Source organism: Prionailurus bengalensis, chromosome E2 (assembly GCF_016509475.1).
Source record: "Prionailurus bengalensis isolate Pbe53 chromosome E2, Fcat_Pben_1.1_paternal_pri, whole genome shotgun sequence".
Lineage (NCBI taxonomy): Eukaryota > Metazoa > Chordata > Mammalia > Carnivora > Felidae > Prionailurus > Prionailurus bengalensis.
The window spans coordinates 16,231,027-16,246,421 of record NC_057352.1 but is presented as its reverse complement, the minus strand read 5'-3'; the positions used below and the strand labels follow the sequence as shown (position 1 = coordinate 16,246,421).

Sequence of the window (15,395 nt, the reverse complement as noted above, 5' to 3'; positions counted from 1 at the left end):
CCTTGACCGTGGGGCCCCTCCCACATTTTTTCCAAAGACATGTTTCAACAGGAGGCATCAGATCCTCCCCCAGTCCTCCCCTCAGGACAAACCTGCACCCAATCCTTCCTTTGATGGGTCTCTGTTAAAGCCCCACATGGAACCAGAATCCGGCATTTGGTTTGCCTCTAGCACTGCAGTGGGAGGCAGGGAAGGTGCCCCCTTTCAGTTCTGACTTTTGCCAACAGAAGGAAAGGGGCAAGATGCAGCTTGTGACAGACGGCACCTGGGACCTGATGGTATTCCTCTTCAAGCCTACGGTTAGAACTCCTTCATGACACAAGAGTACAGAGGCCCCTGTCGCATTTGTTCTTTTGGGGACTCTCACTTAGCCTGAATCCTTGTGTGGAAATGGCAGGAAAAGAGGACACCCTTGCTTGGGGGTTTCTGCTTGGTGTTTGCCTCCCAGGTGGGTAGAGATGGTTGTTGTGAGAGAGAGAGCCTGCTCTGGCTCTGATCCTGCTAGAGGCTGGCATGTTCCAGCTCAGGATGAGTTCTTTTCTCCAGTGCCCCGTGTCTCTACACCACACGCTTGGTTTGTGGGCAGGGGAGGCAGGAGAGCCCCTGCCTCAAACCCCTGCCCCCAGCATTCTCTTCGGTTCTGCCCTTTCTTTTTCTTTCAAAGGCTCTGAGGTGAGCCCAGTGTGGAGAAACCACTAGGAGCGCTGTCACCAACTTAGCTTGATTTTCCCGTGTTTCCAGTGTAGACCTGCACGTGTGGGATCTGAGGGTGCCAAACCCCAAATAGTGACTCTACATCTGATTTTTCAGCTTACTCATTCAGCAGGTGTTCACTGAGCTGAGCAGTCCTCCAGGAACTGGGAATGTGGCAGTGAGCAAGACAGACAAGCTTCTCCCCTCCTCGGGCTGTCCTTCAAGTGGGGGGTTCAGACAGTAAACAAGAGGGTAGTAAGTGCTAAGCAGAAGAAATTAAGCAGGGAAGGGGGATATGAAGTATTAGGTTGGTAGAAGGTGTTGTGTTGAGGTTTTAGACGGGAGGGCCAGAGAGAGCCTCCCTAGGAGGTGACTTGAGTACAGGCCTGAAGGAGGTGAGGCAGTGTCAGCAGTGGGGGTGTCAAGGCAGAGGGAGCAGCCAGTGCAAAGGCCTAGAGACATGGGCCTGGTAAGATTGAGGAGCTCACAAGGAGGCCCGTGTGGCCAGAGCAGGAGATGAGGGCAGAGAAATGACAGGCTTGCTGATCTTGTAGGATCTGGTACAAGTGTGTCTTTTCTCTGAGATGGGGAGATATTGCAGGGTTGATTGATTTATTAAATTTCATTAAATTTTGAAAAGTGGCCACATGTGCATGAAACCGAAGGCGCAAAAGTAAGACAGTCACCTCCCTTGCTCAGAGGCCACCACCATTCCAGTTTCTTGCTGGTGACCAACTTCTTGACACCGCATTATTGGAGTTCCCTGGCTTGTATTAGGTTGAGCCATATGAAATTACCTTTTTGCCGTCCAAGAATGTGTGAATATTGGCAATTGTATGAGGTTCGGTGTAATAGCTTCCTTTGCACAGGCTGAGAAATCTGACCAGTGCTTTCCTGCTGCCGGGGTTAGTGGTCGGAGGCCAAGACTCCCCTCCCCCTTTCTGTATCCCACACTGCTCTTTCAGTGACCGGCCCAACAGTGTCAGCAGTGCCGGCGAATGCAGAACCCCGGCCCCACCCACAGCCCCCTACCCAGTCTTGCTATTAAGCCTGATTAGAGGCTGCCTCTTCCTGCTGGGACCTTACCTGGGGGTGGCGTTTGTCATTCTTTGGCTTTCTGCATCTTGGTGCCACCAGTTTTGAAATCACAGATAACTCCCAGAGGGAAGGGCAGCCCTGGACTCTTGCCAGATGTTTGGCATGACTCACATGGTGGGGGTGCTCTCTGGGGCCGGGCAGAGCTTGTGGGCATTCTGGATCAGTAACTGGGCAGAGTAGCTGGCAGAGTGTCCATGGGGTATCTGCTGGGGCTGCGGAGGTTCAGGCTGCGGGAGGAGGTCTGAGGAGTGATGGAGAAAGGCCTCAGCCCCTCCTGTGTGTCGCATCCCTGCACTGACCGGGACAGTCTCACGTCTCTAGAAGCCCCAGGGCCCTGGGCTGGGTTCTGGGTGTAGTAACATAAAGGTAAAGGAGTTCTGGATCCAGCTTTGGAGGAGCTCCGTTAGGAAGTTGTGTCAGTTGGTATGCCTTTGGTTGCAAACAATAGTAATAGCAACAAAAGCAGCACCGAATAGGTAATTTATATAATGTCTACCCTGTGCTAGGCACTGTGCTAGGTAGGCACATCCCACAGAGTGACTCATCCAGACCTCCCAACAATCCTGTAAGAGAAGTATTCATTTTATTCCTCTTTTGCAGATGAGGCAGCTAAATTTAAATAACTTGCCCAAGGTCACACAGCTAGAGAATGGTAGTGACAAGATTTGGACCCAAGGCCTCTTGACTCCAGAGGCCTTGCTCTGAAATGACTTGTGTGCTTCTGCAGTGGTTCTCAAACCTTAGCAGACAGCAGAATCCCCTGGAATGCTTGTTAAATTACAGATTGCCAGGCCCCACCAAGAGTTTCTGATTCAGTAGGTCTGGCTTGAGAATCTGCATTTTTAACAAGTACTCAGGTGCTACTAGGTGCTCCTGGGCCTGAGAGGACATCTGGAGTACCACTGATCTATTGCAGTAGGAAACCCAGATGAAATTGGCCTGAAGTCAGATTTATGATCTCATGCAACAAAGAAGCCCATAGGTTGGCGCCACCTTAATTGATTGACTAAGCACTTCCACAGTGCCTGTAAGCAAGCCCTCTGTTGTGTCACGCTGCCATCCTTGGTTTGTCGCCTGTGTCCTCAGACTCTCCTCATGGCCACAAGATGACTGCCACAGCTCCAGCTGTCACATCCCGACAAGGCTGCATCTAGTAGTAGGAAGAGGGCATCTATTTATCACTCACTATTTATCTCCAACAAGTGAGGAAACTTTTCCTAGATACTCTGCCTCTCAGATTCCCCTCATATCTCATTGGCCAGCATTGTGGCACGTGACCACACCTGGGCAAATCACAGGTAAGAGCCGATCATAATGTAGTCTCAGGGCTGAGGCTGGAACTGTCCTTACCTGAAGCACATGACTGCTGGGAAGAGAGTGGCTACAGGAATAAAATTGGAGTACTGTTTTTTGTTTTTATGTGGTTTTTTTTGGTTTTTTTTTTTTGTTTTTTGTTTTTTTTTGAGTACTGTTTAGGAAAGGACTTGGAGAAAGGGATGGAATTGGTAGGCAAACACCTGGGTCTGCTGCAGAAGTTAGTAAAACAAAGTGGAAGCATTGCACTCACACATTTTCATGTCATTGTACTGACCCGCTTCGTTTTGTAGTTACCTGAATCAGGACATCACTTTTGTTCTCTACTAATGTCCACCTTCGAGAAGATGTACGCAGAGTCCCTGTGCTGTAGGAGCTGTCGGTCTTATCGGGAAACCCAATATTTTTTTTGAAAATAGAGGCAAACCCAAGCTGAGTGATGAGGCAGCAGTCTGAGGGGCAGTGTGCATGTGTTTGAGAGCATTTTCTCTGCTCAGAAACACTTGGCTCTCCCTCCTCTCTCTGCTCTTGACCAGTTGCTGTTCAAAGTGCTCCTCGCAGAGGCTCAGTTTCCCCTCCTGAGGACTGGCTCGGAAGGTGGTTGTATGGATGAAAGGAGAGGATGCAGGTCAGGTGCTTACCCCCGTTGCCGGCACGTGGTTGCTCACAAATATGATCTCTGCTATTAACACATGAGATTTATTAATTGAATAATTAAATTACTATTTCATGATCCCGCCCCCTCCTTCTAACAGCCTGTGAAAGTGACCATTCATTTTGCAGACTGAAGTTTCCTGTGGATGCCGATTAGTCCCACTTACGGACAGACACAGTGTAAAGTTACTGCCCTGCCAGACTACAGAGGGACTGAGGAATGGAGCGTGGGCTTGAGCTGTGAGGTGGGGCTGGTAGTGATACTGACCTCCTAGGTAGTTGGGTGGATGCCGTGCATTAAAGTATGTAAAGCACTTAGAACGCTGCAGTCCTGGCCCCCGGTGAGCACTTAATACACACCGTATAGGTGGTCCTTGGACAGGTCAGGGGTTAGGGGCACTGACCCCCTGCACAGTTGAAAACCCGAGTATAACTTTTGACACCCCCAAAACTTAACTACTAATAGCCTACCATTGACCTGAAGCATTACTGAGAACATACACCTATTTTGTATATTGTATGTATTTTATATGGTATTCTTACAGTAAAGTAAGATGGAGAAAAGAAATGTTATTGAAAAAGTCATGAGGAAGAGAAAATACATTTATAGTACTGTACCATAAAAACTGCATAAATGGAGCTGCACAGTTCAAACCCATGTTCAAGGGTCAGTGGTATTTTTTTGTGGGTGAAAAGGGCAGCAAGAATCTTTATTTTTCTTCCCTTCAGCTGCCCACAGTTACCCCCTATTTTAAGGTATAAGCGGAATCTGATTGAATCTGAGGGCAGAATGTCATGACTATAGCTGATAGTTGTTGAGCATTTTTTGTGGGTTAGGCTAAGTGTTCCCCCATACAGAGCTCACCAACTCTCACACACATCCCATTTTACAGATGTGGCAACTGGGACCCAGTTGGGGCAGGGGGCAGTCTCTCATCTAAAAAGGGGATCTGGGTGTAGTGGTTAAGAACTGGAAACCCAGAGTCGCTGTGCTGGGATTACCTCTCTGCCCCACCACTTTCTTGCTATGTGATCTCCACGCTGTGACTTCTCTATTTCTGAACTTTCTCACTTGTGAAATAGCAATGATAATAGTACATCCTAGGAGGGTAGCTGTGTGGGCTAGGGGAAATAACTCCTAGGAAGTGCTTAGAAGGGTGCCTTGTCCAGAGTGAGCACCCAGGCTCTGGTGGTTGTTAATATCAGGCAAAGCCATTCCGGGCTGTGCTTCCAAAGCTGGCCGGAGGGGCCCAGAGGCGGTGCTTAATCATTAAGCTACATTGCCTCTGCCTCTGCCTGAGTGAGCAGACCGGGAGTCCGCACCGGGAACGGAGCCCACCTTTGGATTGTGAGGTTGTGAATGAAGCGGGCAGGTGCCAGCCCAGGGCAGGGGAGGCTGTGGGCACGGATCCAGCCCTGGCTCAGTCAGTGAACAGGTGGCCCGTTCCTGGATCAGCAGTAACAGGCGAGCCGTCTTTGTTACCTTGGAGCTTTCTCTTAAGCCCATTCAGGCTCCTCAGACCACGTGTCTGGTGAGTAAGGAGTCCTTTTTTTTTTTCCCTCCCCCAAAGGGGCTGCTGGCGAAACAGTCCTCTTTGGGAGCACGCCTGTTTGCGCGGAGCTCCTCGTGGGGGAACTCCAGTGGCTGGCGTGTTCCCGCGGCTATTGAATAAGTCGCTGTTAGGAGCTGGCACGGCAGGTTCCCGTTTCCGCATTCCAGACACCCACAGTAGGCCGAGCGGGGGAGGCACCGGCCGGGGGCAGCCTGCAGAGCTCGGGCAGGTGGCCTTGCCGGGTCCCGGCCAGTCACCTGCCAGCTCTGTGATCAGGGCTGCGCTCAGGACGTCTTTTGGGTGAGTGATGTTTGCTAAGTTTGGTAGTAACTTGTAGAGGAGAGAAAGGTAATGATGTGTTTCTTCTTTTCGGGAATTAGACTGGTGGCTTTTTTGTTTTCTTTTCCTCCCCTCCTCTGGCATGAAGTGTTTACCTGTCTGCTCCTAACTGTGAAGAACGGTGGGCGGAGTGTCGAGGGAGTGAGAAGAAAATGGAGGATATTTTCTCCCCGGAGAAGGAACCAATTGGTGGATGTTGAGCTCCTGTGGGATGCAAACTTCTGTGCCAGGGGCTGTGGGACATCCCGGCCTGGTACAGGGGAGCTGTGTGATCTCAGGCAGGTTCCTTTCCCTCTCTGGGCCTCAGTTTCCCCATCTGATGAAAGGGGAAGTAGGAGCAGTACCCACTCATCTTTCCAGTGGATCGTTATGTAAAGTGCTCACAGCCTGGGCAGGGAGTCGTCCTCAGTGTCAGCTAGCCCTGTGCCCCTGCCCCCCAAATTCCCTGGCCTTATCTTTGACTTCTCAACTGCTGGCCGCACTCCAGCTGCTCAGGCCTCCTTCTGTTCCTCCCTCAGGGCCTTTGCCCTGGCTGTTCCCTTGGCCTGGAACACTTCCCCCAGTCTCCCCAAGACTCCCCACCCCCTTTCAGGTCTCTGCTCAGATGTCACCCTCTCCGTGGGGCCTCTGTCCCTATTAAATAGCACTTTCTCCACCACTCTTAGTCCTTCACTGTGCTTTATTTTTCTTCATGGCATTTATTACTATTTGACATACTTGTTTATTATCTGCCCCTCCCCTCCACCTGTAGGCTCCATAAAAGGGCAGGGACTTCGGTCTCTATTCTTGTAGAGCAGTTCCTGGCATGTGGTAGGTGTGGGATAAATTATTTTATGAGTAAATTTATGATATCAGGTGCAACATTGTCCGAGGATGGATGACTGTCCCCATTTGGGGTTTGAGTTAGAATGCCCCCAGACCTGCAGCTGTGGGGGAGGTGGCATTCCCACACCCTCCCTTTGATTCTCATCAGGCCTGCCTGAGGCATCAGGGCCTCTGGCTTCCTGTCCCTCATCCCCTGCAGTCTGGAGAATCCGGGCCCTGCCAATGGCTCATCCGGGCAGCCTGGATTCATGTGGCCGGGATCAGACAGCCTTGGCCCTGGTGAGAGTTGAGGCTGCGTGCAGGTTAAATTGGGTGGGGAAAGCTTTGTCTAAGACACTGCCCGCACGTGCACACACCTGCATGTATCTGGAGAGCCCACTTAATCGCCAGGTCCTGTTCAGTGTTCCTGCAGTAAGGTCAGGGAATGCCTTGGAAATCAGAATTAACTGGCCAGGCATGGTTTATTGGTCTTCCCTGCTTTAACAGGCAGTAATTCTCGTTCGGGGGCCGAACGCATTGTAATTAAATGGCAAACTCAGAGAGTGTGTCGTGGCTGATCCCACCTGGTCGTCAGTGCTCTGGCTCCTGGTGTCGGCAGTTGGTTCTGTAAAAGTGTCCTGGGCGGGGCTTCCCCAGGCTCTGCGGAGCGAGGTCAGTGGCCCTCTCAGATTTCTCCCGACGGGATGAGACACCGAGGCACTGAGGTGCTGATGGACTGCCGGCTGCATCATGCACTGCCACACCTTTGGGCCTGAATGTGCCAGGTGTCCAAGGAACTGCTCCTCCAGCAGTTAACTGTGCCCTTTGAGCCCCAGGGGCAGTGGTGCAGTTTCAGTGCCCTTCCTGAAAGACCGTGGCTCTTCATGCTCAAGTCCCAGCACTGCCCGCACTCTGGGCACAGTGCTTACCTTCTCCGGGCCTCTGTTTCCTGATCTGGAAAATGGGAGTAATTAATAATTCCCACATTAGATGAGAAGTTCAGGTGAGATCAGGTGACCTAGTCAAGCACTGTATCTGGTGCATAGAGAGCACTCGCTACTTGGGGGGTGATGATCATGAATTAACTCCAAGCTCCTCTTCAATTTTTTTCTGTCCCTAGTTTGTGGACTTCTCTTTGCCCCACCCCCATGTCAGCATCCTCCCACAGTCCTTCACCCATAGTAACAATCAAGTACTTATGTGCGTATCTTTCTACCTTTTCTCCCATGGTTATATAATCCTGTGGAGAGAAATAGAATCCTACAAGGGATAATATTACCTTCATTTTCTTGCATTTTGCTTTTTAAAAAATATTTTTGAGGGGGGGGAGAGGGAGAGAGGGAGGGAGAGAATGCAAGGGAGGGGCAGACACACACACACACACACACACACACACACACACACACACACACACACACACACAATCCAAAGCAGGCTCCAGGGTCTTAGCTGTCAGCACAGAGCCGAGTGTGGGGCAGGAGCCCACGAACTGTAAGATCATGACCTGAGCCAAAGTTGGATGCTTAACCAACTGAGCCACCCAGGTGCCCTGCATTTTGTTTTTCTAACATGGCAAAACCATATAGATATGCCTCCAGATTCTCAGGTAGCACTCAGATTTGCTCTTTTTGATAGCAAAAGATGTGTGTAACACATGGTGATGTGGGTGTACCATAATTAATTTGGCTAGACCATCACTGATGTGCATTCCCTTTGTTTCTGTTTTTTTTTTCAAATTATTATTTTTATTGATAGCCTTCTTTAATTAGTTTGCAGGCGTCCAACCTGCTTAGCCACCTTGTTAACTTAAGCTCTAAGCTTTTGAAAATGAGTATGAAGTAGTATTAGTATAATGATACCTCTTGCCCAGATAGAAGATGTGTTTTCTGAGGGTTCTCACCAGGTCCAGCACAGTGTTGAACTTTCTACTTTAAATGCTTTTTAATTATAAAAGTAAGTAATAGATTCATCACCCTTAATACGGGTTAGTTGTGTTTAATGAGTACTCATTAACAAAATAACAGAAGGTTCATATTTTTTTTCATTTTAAGGATCTTTGTTATCAATATGCAAGAGATTTTGTTGGGATCTTTGATCGATGGGCACATTTCCTTTTTAAGTGGCACTTTAATTATGGGATATATTTGGCTTTGTGAAACTTGTACAGTGGTGTGCCCAGATAGAGGTTTATTCTAGTTCTCTATTGCTACATAACAAGGCACCCTAAAACTTAAATGCCTTAAAATGACAGACTCTGCTTTACTGAGGCTCATGCGGATGGCTCTTCTCCTGGGCTTGACCGGAGTTTCTTACGCTGCAGCAGACAAAGGGTAGATGGAGCTGGAGCACTCAAGATATTTCGGCCACATTGTGCCTTGGAGATGGCTGGGCCCCTCTCTCTGTAGTCTCAGGATCTCTTCTTCCATGTGGCCTCGCCAGCCAGTAGCTGGACTTAAAACATGGCAGCTCAGGGCTTCTGATGAGCCTTCGTAAGGCATAGTCCAGAACTGGCCCAGCTCACTTTCAGCCTCATTCTGTTGGCTAAAGTGAGTCACAGGTCAGGCCAGATTCAGTGTGGGAGGGACAGTGGAAGACTTGAGTTCCGAGAGATGTGCCCACTGGGGGTCATCTCCAGAGACTACGACAGCCTTCGTTTTCTCACGTAAGGAGAGGTGCAGAGGTTAGCAGGGAAAGGTGGTGCTGCAGCTTACCATCTCCCCGGTGTCCCAGGCTCTTCTTTATCTGCACTGCTGCTGCCCTTAGCCTCGTAGCGAGAAGAAGGCTGTTCCACCTCCAGCCCCACATCCTTGTCACAGGCAGGAAGCAGCAAAACTCTTAAGGAAGGGAGACAGTACCTCTGTTGTAGGACACCAAAGCCTTCCCTGAAATCTTTAGCTGACTTCTGCTTGTGTCACTTTGGCTAGAGAACTCCATGACGTGACCACCCCTAGCTACGGGGAAGTCATGGAAATGCAGTTTTTAAATTTGGACTTAACCACCACCCTAAATGAAGGGTCAGTATTGAAGAAGGGAGAATGGACATGAGAGGAGGCATCTAGAAGGGGTCTGTTCAGACAGCCAGAGAAGTGGTGAGGTGGCATCTTGTATTCGTTTATCATCTGTTCAGTAAGTACTTGGGATGAGCAGTGCACCAGGCTTCTTACAGAGGCTGCAAGTATAAGGGAAGGAAGCACAGCTGGGGGTTAAACTGACCAGGATCATTTGTAGGCCTTCACTAGATCATTGCTCACCTCATGGCTGTCCTCCATGTACATGTTAGAAGTTAGACTAGTGAGAATCATAATAACCAGTCTCATTAAGGGCTTCCCTTGTGTAGAGGAGCTGTGAACCAACCCATTCAGTCTTCACAGTGGCCCCATGAAGTAGGCACTGTGATCACCCTTCCTTTTCTGATACAGAAACAGAGGCACAGAGAAGCTAAATAACCTACCTGCCTACTTACCGCAGCCAGGAAGTAGTGCAGTCGATGCGTGATCTCTGGTGGTCTGGCTCCGGAGTCCGTGAACCACTGCGCTGTATTGTGTGAGTTCGTTACAGGAAACATTTCTTGTTGAAATGAATATTTAAGTGATGGCAGAACAAAACATGAAGCAGAAACCACCTACTACTTCATCCCCTCCGCTCCTACCTCCTGCCTCATTGGTCCCATATGTCAGTAACTTGGTGTACATGCTCCCTCACCTGTTTCTAAATATATTCCATTTTTTTAAAGATGGCCTTTGGACACGCAAAATCAGATTAATCGGAATCCTTGGTGCATGAAACACTGGTGTTTTTGGCTCATGCAAAATTGTCTGTTATAATTAACAGTAGGCTATTAGGACATTTTAATGTCCAAGGAATTTAATGCCCAGGAATTAGGACATTTTAATAACACATGAACCTGTGTGGTACTTCCCATTCCATACCCTGCCACCTGTCCCAGAGGTGACCACCATCTTGAGTTTTTTATTTATCATTCTTTGTCTTAAAAAGAACTATTTTTGAACTTTATGCAAATGATACTGTACTGTATGTAGTTTGCTGGGACTTGCATTTTTCCCATAGTATTGTGAATCTAAGAGTGATCCAGACTATTTTTGTATAGCTGTAGTTCATTCTGTTTTTTTTTGCTGCTATATAATATTCCACTGGCTGAGTGTACCACATTTTTATGTTAGTCATTTGCATGCCAATGAACATTTCATTAGTTTCTAGATTTTTTGCGATTCATGGGCTACTGTGAATGTTGTTACACATGTTTCCTAGCATGTATTGACATGAATTTCTTTTGGGTGTTACTAGGCACGAGATTGGCGGGTCGTAGGTTGTGAGCATCTTTGACTTCGCCAAATACTGTCAGACTGGTCTCTGAACGTTGCCACCAAGGGCTTAGTTTGGTAAAACTTTTTTATTTTTTGCCAGATATGAAATGAAATCTCATTGTGGTTTTGATTATACTCCTCTGAAGACTGATAAGGCAGAATATCTTTTATCTTTCTTCTTCTGGATAAAACTTGCTCATCACTTTGCGGCATTTTAGTATTGATTTGTAGGTGTTCTTTTTTTTTTTTTTTTTCCCAGAGAGAGAGCTTGCATGAGCAGGGGAGGGACAGAGGGAGGGAGAGAGAGAGAGAGAATGAGAGAGAGAATCTTAAGCAGGTTCCATGCCCAGTGCAGAGCCCAACACAGGGGGGCTCGATCTCACAACCCTGAGATCATGAACTGAGCAGAAATCATGAGTTGAACTCTGAACTGACTAAGCCACCCTGGTGCCCCTGTAGGTGTTCCTTATATACGCTCGACCCTTAAACAGTGTGGGAGTTAAGGGCACATACCTACCCACATAGTTGAAAATCTGTATATAACTTTTGACTCCCTAGAAGCTTAACTACTAATTGTACTATTGACCAGAAGCCTTACTGATAGTGTCAACAATTAACATGTATTTTGTATGTTATACATATTATGTACTATATCCTTAAAGTAAACTGGAGAAAAGAAAATGTTTTTGAGAAAATCATAAGGAAGAGAAAATACATTCATAATACTGTATGAACTATGTAAATGGACCTGCATAGTTCAGACCTGTGTTGTTTAAGAGTCAGCTGTGCTCTGATTACTAATCCCGAGGCAGCAGCCTATTTAACCTAATTGAAAATGTGGTTCTCATGTCATTATTTCCTTGGTTGTTCCCACCCGTTTACCCTCTCCCCAGCTCCATGATAGCTCTTTGTGTATCTGCAAGCTCACAGTGATTCTTCTTTGGAATAGTTCTCAATTTATGGACGTTTTTATACATTTGTATAGATATAGGACTTGTTCCACTCACTCTGAATGGTCTTTTGATCCCAAGTGTATCAGGATTAGGTTCAGTTGCATATAATAGGAAACCATATATAAAACAGAATACAATGGTCTAAGCAGGATAGAAGTTTCTTTATTACATAAAGGAGCCCAGTGATATAAGCAGGCCAGGGCTACATTCTTATTTTGGACGCAGGCTCCTTCTTCCTCTTGGATCTATTCATCCTTGTCCTGCCACCTCATGATTCAATATGGCTGCTCAAGCTCCAGCCATTGCATCCCAGCCAGCAGGAAGGAAGGAATGAAGATGGGCACCCCTGTCTTTTTAAAAAGACTTAATGGAGGGGCGCCTGGATGGCTCAGTCAGTTAAGTGTCTGACTCTTGATTTCGGTTCAGGTTATCATCTCACAGTTTGTGAGTTCAAGCCCTGCATAAGGCTCTGCACTGATAGTGCGGAGCCTGCTTAGGATTCTGTCTCCCTCTCTTTCTGCCCCTCCCCCCACTTGCTCTCTCTGTCTCTCTCTCAAAAATAAATAAACTTAAAAAAAAAAAAAGACCTAATGGAAGTCGCACACGATAATTCTACTTATATAGACTCTTGCTTAGAACTTAGGGTACAATACGTAGTTGCAAGGAGTCTGGGAAATGTAGTCTTTATTTCACATGCCCTTGTCCTTAGCTAAACATCAGATTCTGGGGGCACCTGGCCTGGCTCAGTCAGTGGAACATGGCACTCTTGATCTCAGGGTTGTGAGTTCAAGCCCCACGTTGGATGTAGACATTACTTAAAAATAAAATCTTTAAAGATCAGATTCTGCTAAGTTAAAAGGGGAGACTAAACATTGGATCAGGCAGCCAGAGGCTTTACTAGTTCTGAAGTGTTCCTTAAAAATGGCTCTTTTTTTTTTTTTTTTTTTTTTTTTGGTTTTTTAACATTTATTTTTGAGAGAGCACAAGTGGGGGAGGGGCAGAGAGAGCGGGAGACAGAATCTGAAGCAGGTTCCAGGCTCCAAACTGTCAGCACAGACCTGGACGCAGGGCTTCAACCCATGAACTGCAAGATCATGACCTGAGTTGAAATTGGTGCTTAACCAACTGATTCACCCAGGTGCCCCTCCCTAAAAATGGCTCTTAAAGGAGCTGCCAGGCACTAGGATGGTACCTGAACGTCATGTCGCTTTGGTTCTTTGATTTATTACACAAATATTAATCGAGCACCTGTTTTGTACAGATGCTGTTTTGGGAGCTGGGACGACTGTAGTGAACAAAACAAATGAAATTTCCACCCTCATGGAGCTTACATTATAAAAGGGAAGACAGATAGTAAAGAAAGACATATATAGTAAGTCCAAAAGAGATAATCGGTGTGAAAAAAAATGAAGGTGGGTACATGCAATGAGAATAAGTAGCATGTGATGCTATTTAATTAAATCTCCCCCCAATTTTTTTATTTAAAAAAAAATTTTTTTTTAACGTTTTATTTATCTTTGAGACAGGGAGAGACAGAGCATGAACGGGGGAGGGTCAGAGAGAGGGAGACGCCGAATCTGAAACAGGCTCCAGGCTCTGAGCTGTCAGCACAGAGCCCGATGCGGGGCTCGAACTCACGGACCGTGAGATCATGACCTGAGCCGAAGTCGGCCGCTTATCCAACTGAGCCACCCAGGCGCCCCACCTCCCAATTTTTTTAATGTTTATTTATTTTTGAGAGACAGGGCAAGCGGGAGAGGGGCAGAGAGAGGGAGTCACAGAATCTGAAGCAGGCTCCAGGCTCTGAGCTGTCAGCACAGAGCTCGATGTGGGGCTCGAACCTGTGAAGCATGAGATCATGACCTGAGCTGAAATCAAGAGTTGGATACTCAACTGAGCCACCCAGGTGCCCCTTTTCAAAACATGTTTTAAGGTTATTTAAGTAATCTCTACACATGCTCCTCCTACTGAGCCAGCCAAGTGCCCCTATTTAATTAAATTTTGAAGACTTTTGGTGCTGTTTGAGAGAGTGGGGTTAGGGAAGGCCTCTTTCAGAAGATGACATTGGAGCAGAGGTGAAGAGAGGGAGTCGCAGAGCCATGTGGGTATCTGGGGGAAGAGCATGTGGGTGAAATAAGGGCCAGTGAGAGGTTCTGAGGTGAGAAGGTGCCTGGCATGCTTGAGGAACTTCAGAGTGCCTGCAGGGCTGGAGAGTGGTGAGTGAGGGAGAGATGGGGCGGTGGCCGGGGCGGGGGGGAATGAGAGGGGTGATGGGGGCCGATTGTGTGGGGCCTTGGGGCCACAGTGAGGACTTTGGCTTTACCCAGACTGACACGGAGCTGCAGGAGGAAGATGTCATCTGATCATTAGCCCTTGGCGGTGAAAGTAATCACGAGCTGCTTTCTCAGCCACCCTCTCGGTTTAATCACCTCTAGACACTGTTTGAGAAAAGTCAATAATAGCTTCAGCTCTTCTTAGCTCATGACCACTCTGGGTTTATTTGTATAGGCTGCTGCCCACCCCCACGGGATTATTTTATAGTTAAATAGTTCAGTTTTTATCTATGAAAGATAAGATTTTTAAGGACACAGTGACAATATCATGGCCATGATTAAGGTAACTAACAATAATTGCTTGCCATCATCTAGCATCCAGTACATTTCAGATCCTCTCATAAAAGTCTTAGAATTGATTTGTTCCAATCAAGGTCCACTGTGGGATTTGGTTCACATGCTTGTTAAGTGTCATTTAATCTGTGGGTCCCCCCGCCATCCCCGTTTCCCCCCCCTTTTTTCTTGGATAGTTTATTTGTTGAGAAAAGCCACGTAATTTGCCCTGTAGATCTCCCACAGCCTGTGTCTGGGGTTGTATTTCTGTGGTGGTGGCTAACAAGTTCTTCTGTCCCTGTGCTTCCTGCAAATGGGTGGTTGGGTTTGGAGACTGGATCAGATTCAGGTGTGAGATGAGCACACACACGCATATTGGTGTGTGTCCTGGGTAGGGATGGCAGGGCATTCTCCTGGCTGTTGTGTGTTCTATCCTCAGCAGGTGGGTAAAGCCTGTGTTCTCTTTCAGTGACGTCCTGTAGTTAATGGCTGTAAATAACCATTTCTGACACCTGTGATTTTACTTAGGGTTTGCAGAAATTGTGACACTTGTAATTCTGTCCTCCTCTTCACTTATTAGCTGGAGTATTCCTTTAGAGAGCAACCTTTCTCATCTATTATTTAGTTACCCTGAGGGTACTGACTCTTTTGAACTTTTGTTTACATTAGAAATGAGTATTGAACGACTGGGCTGGTGGCTTCTGATCTGCGGATTTTTCCTTCGGTGATCCAAATCCTCTTTGTTTTTGCATCCATTCATTCGATGTGTACGGGCCTCTACTGGCACACCTCATCTTGGATTTGGGAATAAACAGATGAACCGCCACAGTCATCTTACTGTTCGGGCGCAGCTGCTTCGGGCCTTACCTTTGACCAGGTGGGGCCCTGTGTTCGTGTGTGTCACCCACCGTAACCAGGGAGAGATGACTCTAGGCCGTTGTTGACATTTCCATTTTTTGTTCTCTTTCCCTGGCCATGAATTTTTCAAACCTACAGCCTCTAGAGAGTTCTTGTTCCATGCCAGGGGATTAAGCCTTTATGCTTGGGGCAAGAGGT

At 47.4% G+C, this 15,395-nt stretch overlaps 1 protein-coding gene across 4 annotated transcripts in view; it reads left to right on the top strand.

Annotated features, from left to right (window-relative positions):
* The window catches only part of SIPA1L3 (signal induced proliferation associated 1 like 3), a 238,986-nt gene that overhangs the window by 9,082 nt on the left and 214,509 nt on the right, over positions 1–15,395 (top strand). Inside the window, exon 1 of one of the 4 annotated variants that reach the window (XM_043599040.1) lies at positions 5,348–5,612. The exons of the other annotated variants lie outside the window; for them this stretch is intronic. The gene's annotated coding sequence lies outside the window, so the exon portion shown is untranslated. Of the gene's footprint in view, positions 1–5,347; positions 5,613–15,395 lie in introns of those variants that run through there. 4 annotated transcript variants of the gene reach the window in all.